Raw genomic sequence first — 6,420 nt, forward strand, 5'->3', positions numbered from 1 at the left:
TATCCTGACTTATACAAAATTATGTGTATACCCACTTGAAATACTCATACCTATTTGAATCATAAAAAGTAAAAACGTCATCGTAGGTGTGTCTAAATACTAATACAGTCGTTGCCAGATAAATTGAGACGGCGGCGGCGGCGGCGCGATAACGGAAAACCAGTGGTTCTCTGTATTTCAATATTATTACCGAAAATACATCAATAAAACAACAATTGTTACAAAAATTATTTTACGATATTAATTTAAAACAAATATTCTGATAATAATCTTTTAATTATGAACAAAAAGCAGAAATTGTAAAATAATATAAAAAATACAATAATAATAAATAATTCTGCAGAAAATTGTTTGCACTGAGCCCCGTTTGAACTGGTGACTGCGCGTGTCGTCGCCAACTGTGTGACCTTTGCACCACACGTCCACACTGCCAGAACTTGTTTGGGCTACACTCATAGATAAGTATAATGGCTACACTTACCGAAAAGCGCTGCCGCCGCCGTCTCAATTTATGTGGCAAAGACTGTTGTGTATGATGATTTTTAGGGGAAATAACAATTTACAAGGCCATCTGTCGTCTTAGATTAACAGCACGGTAGAATAATTAATGTGGGTATAGTATATTGTTTTTGTACACTACATTCGTCGGCTGAGGATCGATTATAATCATATTATTATCAGTGACAAGTTCAGCATAATTTGCACACACAGATATATAAAAATACTAGATAGACAACTTGGAAATGTTTTTGAAGCCAACAAAATTACTGAAATTCTCTTATCTAAGAGGTGAATGCTTACATTTTCATAACACTGTTAAGATATTATTGTTATCAATAAATTTATCATAATATGATTGATATTATAAATTATAAGTTTAAACTTTAAAGTTGTATAGGTAGTTCATGATGTTAATTACTTAACTTACTTACATAAATCTTAAATACATATTATTAACTTTTAGCTTATTCAACAGCTATGCAAATTATGTAATAGTGCATGCGAATATTACATTATTTTATAAAAATTTGTTCTATTGTAAAATATTTTTAAAAACAATCTGCATTAATTAAAAATTTTACTTCTATTTATTATTTTTGATAAACTATATTTAAAATCAATAAAACAAAAGGTGGGTAAGTGGATGTTGCTCTGCTGTACAGTAGGTTAGAAGTGGGTCACTGTATAATGGACAGTATTAAATTTGAATTCAATGATATAATATCACTGTATAAGAAAAACGATTCTGAGCGGAGACGGTATATCAGTCTATGTATTAGACATATATATACTTATCTATGGTATTAAAAAAAAATACCTATAATAGGTACCTATAATAAATTCTAAATTAATCATATCATTCATATCATAATATCTATTAGGTACTTATATCGCGTTATACATCAATAAAAAACCGTGGTACTATCATAGATATATAATAGTATACTTTAGAAGTTTCAAGTACCCACGAATAATATTATACAATCACAACTAAATAACTAAAATAGTTATCCTAGGTTTTTAATATGTAATTTCGTCCAAATTTGTACTTAAAATGACTATAAAAATAAACCGTGTAAATGTATTTTTTAGATTTTTTGGTAACAGAATTAATTACCTACGTGGAATCTTGTTTTAAATTTTCAATTCTTAGATACAAAAATTGAACATTTTATAAATTTTTAACTACAAAATAATTTTTCAAATTAAAATTTGATCTTTAAATGCTTATAAAAAAAAACTGTGACTAACGATTTTTAATATTTTTCATCTGCCTTCGAGCTTTTTTATCCAACAAATAAAATTTTATTGATATTTTTAGAAAAAAAACTAAAAAAAAATGGAAAATGAAAATGTCCGTAAAAAGCTCAAAATAAGTCAAAATATTTTGAAAATTTTATCGTGTATAGAAAATGGAAATGTAAACATTCAGTCAAAATTTCATGTATCCACGGTCATTTTTTTTAAAGTTACACAAAAACCAAAATCGATTTTCTCGAAAACAGATTTTGCGTAAAAATTCCCGTTTTTCCTTAATTTTTCTTTTGTTTTTCCCGGCGCTTTTGAAAACTACTGGGAAATTTAAATTTTGACCTCCTCAATGCACCAACGATATTCACTTTCTGATCGAACAAGATACTGAAGTTGAAAATCGTAGCATTATTTCGACTACTTATCGTGTACACAGACACAAAAAAATAAAAAATAAAAAAACACACATCATTGTAAAATCAATACATTCATCGTTCCACTCAGAATCTAAAACTGGTATACTACCTTATTTAATAATAATACAATTTAAAAAAAAAACAAAATAAAATAAGTACCTTTCTACTAAATCGTATTTTACTAATATAATTTACCATGAGTTTAATGATTGAACTTTTGGTCACAACTTATGAACTGCAAATTGTATTATACCATATTTTTAAAGTTAATACAAGTAAATTCCATCCTTTGTATTGTTATAAATACAAGATTATAAAATAATTGTACCATTTAATGACATTTATTTTGAAACTCAACGTCTAATAATTAGAAGAGTCTTGTTATTACATAAATATAATATTAATTAAACCAATTTTATAATTTCATCAAGTATAAGATATAAATTAATAATATTCTCTCTTATATTTAATATTAAATTATATCTTTTTTTTCTTCTTTTTTCTTTTACTTTATTCTGTTATAATATGACATAAGATAAAGTTATATTTATTTTCATTTTAGTTCATTTTTAATATGAACTAAGATCATTAGAATTCAAGCATGTGCTTATTGGACGAGCTTGAAACTTGTTAATTATATCTATATTGTAGTTCTCGTTTGTTGTAATAAATTATACTTTTAATCTTAATTTTAAGTCAAGTTCTAAGATATACTATAAAAATAAAAATATAAGTATATCTTAGTCCGTGTTGTACCTTGTAAGTGTATAATGATATTGTAATTTGTACCTAATACATATTTAATAGTTTTAGATTCCCGCCATAAAATTATCATTTATCACAGTTTATATTAATTTATATTTTATAAAACATTCACCTCTTTGATAAGAGTATTTCGGCCATTTTGTCGGCTTCATAATTATTACATTGTAGGAATAGGGAGTCGTCTATCTAGTATTTTTATACATCTGTGGCCACAATGTCGAATCACAAAATCGATCGTCGCCGAAAATCAAACAAAACATTTTTATAACCAATAAACCAAATATACTAAGATAATATGAAATTGTCATTTTGTGAATAACGAATCTATAACGAGACAATCTAACCCTTCAATATGTATAGATAAACTTGAATAAAAAGAAGTTTTTACCGACTATTGGTTCTATTATAGAATCTACGGAGGAGAACTAATATATGTATACCGGATTTATACAGATTAAACATTTAAAATTTATAAAAATAATACGTAGAGTACAGTGGCGGTTTTGACATGCAATTTTACATGAGGCGGAAAAATATTAAATAGTAAATAAACTATTACTTTACACAAGAACCAATAATATTATGTTAATGTATTCTTTAAATGGTATGGGTTATCAAAATGGAGCGGTAAGATTAGCCAGTTACAATTAAAAATTATTCAGTGCTATAGAGTCAATAGACAACAGCGCCCACCTGCATACAATGTGTGCATATACGGCGGCCGGCGGGTTACTGCTAATACCATGATATAACAATTATTGTTATACCTATCATGGCTAATACTTACAATATTGTTGAGCGGTTGATTTCAGTCGCCTCTGGCGGCGGTCTGCGCATGCGCTATTCATACTATTTAACACCATAGACAAGAATACTATAGTCCGCGCAACGAAAACTGTCCGGTGACCGTCGCGACTCTAGCGGCCATTTCCGGGCGGGTGGGTTAGGCGGGTAAGACAGGCGGGATGGCTGACGGGCGGGCGGGTCACGGGGGTCACCGGCCAGTTTTCGTTGCGCGGATTATAGACGCACCTCGCATGCACAAACTTAGGCAACGGTGGCTACCGCCTCTGTCGATCTCAGCGTTTTAGCGGTTGCGGCGCCGGGCGCAATATTAAATGGAAACGGCTATAATAGTTCATAAGTTACGTTACAGTGACGCGTAGCCATTCTCGCATTTGTAGGTACAAGTGTACAACTGTTTATTAAACTTAAATTCTAAATCATTTAATGTCTGAATTATATAAGTTAAAATTCAAAATTCAAAATAATACAAAATTTAAAGAAACAAATATATATAATAACTTACATACTTACATACATATAACACATTTTTTTACAAAATATACTGTAGTACTACTCACTCATTACATTGGTTAGATTTCAACTAAATCTATGATTCAAATGATTTTTCGGGTTATTTATGTAAACAATTGATGTATTATACAAAAGACTGTCAAGTTTGTAAGACATCATTCGTATCTCATCAAGGACATTCGCAGCAAATTCAAGCAGCTTTGGTTAATCTGAAAACCCACGGACGATTAATACATCCTAATATAACTTTCTTCTTTTTCATCAAAAATATTGAACAAAAATTTGAAAAATATTGTAATTCACCTTATGTTTTTGATTTGATTTTAGAAGAGATATTGAGTGAACACAAATTTACTTTCCCATGTTCTACACATGCCACAGATATAATTTCCTTTGTAGTTACATGTTATATACGTATGAGAATGAGGCATTTTTCCCAACAAGAAAACCAAAAAACTAAAAAATTGAATCGCAATAAAAAAAAAATTGCAAAGTTATATTCGACATAAAACTATCCACTAGTAAGTATCCTACGCACCCAGGCCCAACTTGTACTGTAAATATTAAATTTATAAAATAAATGGTTAATTATGAATGTAAAAATTTCATAATAATTATAAAATCAATTTATTTGTTTACATTAGTAAGTTACCTAATTAAAAATTAGTCAATATTGGTGACCAATTTAAATTTTTTCCATTTGCCTCCAGCGTGCGTCCGTGCCACCAGGTTACCTGGTTACTGATACCGCCTACCGATGCCCGGTAAATAGTAAAACACAGAAAGTTGGAACAGAAGCGCTATCAAAATAGTGGATTACATTAGTACTAAAATGCCCTCTGATTGCGGACACGATTATAAGCAAAGAGTCCCGACCTTATCTTCTAAGACCGTGTTCCAGGGTATAAGCACAGAAATACAGAATAAAATCTGGACCATTATATTCTTATTCTATGATCTGGACCTTGGGTCGAGAAGGGCCAATCTCACTTTTTGGTGAAATAAAAGGGGCAAATGACCTAATATAAAGGGCTAAACATATTAAAATAATATACATAAATTGTATATGTTAAGCCCTGTATCTCATTTTCCACAAAAAGTGAGATTGACCCTTCTTGATTTACCTATTTTAGATGTAATATTGGATCTAGTAGCAAGTTTTAGGTATTGTCAATTGTCATAGAACAAAATTCGAAATTCGTACGAGTGGTTTCTCAGCTATTAAAATGTTTTTACTAAAGCATTATCGTATATAGGTTTATAGATATACCATACCATACTGCGGCATAGGTACGGGCATATTCTAATAATAAGAATTAACAGGGCCGTATTCATGGATTTTTCGCCCCCGGGCACAAATTAATGGCACCCCTTTCCAAAACATTTTTTTTAAATACCATAGAAGTGGTGGCTAAATTTTTTTCGAGGGGGGGGGCAATATAATAAATTAATTTTTTATGTTTTCCTTTCTCATTGAAATTTAATTTGTAGTTAATTTTTAGCAATTTTAACTAGTTACCTTTGCACCAACTATTTTTAAAACGTCTTCTTTGGCCTGCCAACAATAAATATAAGCGCTGATATATCTACCTAAGTGCATAGGCGCAAATAGCGTTTGAGATTTGGGGGAACTAATAGGGCTAATAGGGCCTTACTTTGATAATATTGAATAAGCTTAAAACCAAAATGTAGGAAATGTTTGGGAGGGCTATGGACATTTTTGGGGGGCTTAGCACCTAAAGCCCCCCCCCTATCTGCGCCTATGCCTAAGTATTTTATATTATAAATATTATTTATATTTTTTCAGTATTAAAAAAAAAATTGTATTAATATTTGATTTCCAAGAATGTTTAATGTGGTTTTGTGGTCCCCTAATATTATAATTGATAAAATTATAACACAAACATTGTGAAGAAGGGTTCCCATAAAATGAATTTCTGGTTTTATTAAGTTAGCTATATGATATATTTTGAGTATGCAGGGAGAAAAATTGTGTAGCTGTGTAGGTAAGGTTCAGTTAGGTATTTTATTATAAAGGTGACTTATACACAAGGCTGAGCATTAGCGAGTTAATAAGTTAAAGTTAAGTTACTTTTAACTAAGTTAATTAAGAGGACGTTATACCCGCATGTGTTGTCTCCGTCTTACTAAGTGCATAATATAGCAAATT

The 6,420-nt window shown here is 30.0% G+C and overlaps 1 protein-coding gene across 1 annotated transcript in view; it reads right to left on the reverse strand.

The window, feature by feature from the left end:
- LOC100162135 (regucalcin-like) overlaps nucleotides 1-164 on the reverse strand; it is a 10,632-nt gene extending 10,468 nt beyond the window's left edge. Inside the window, exon 1 of the mRNA XM_029488898.1 lies at nucleotides 51-164. The gene's annotated coding sequence lies outside the window, so the exon portion shown is untranslated. The remainder of the gene's footprint in view (nucleotides 1-50) is intronic.
- Nucleotides 165-6,420: the final 6,256 nt, after the last annotated feature.

Source organism: Acyrthosiphon pisum, chromosome A2 (assembly GCF_005508785.2).
Source record: "Acyrthosiphon pisum isolate AL4f chromosome A2, pea_aphid_22Mar2018_4r6ur, whole genome shotgun sequence".
NCBI lineage: Eukaryota > Metazoa > Arthropoda > Insecta > Hemiptera > Aphididae > Acyrthosiphon > Acyrthosiphon pisum.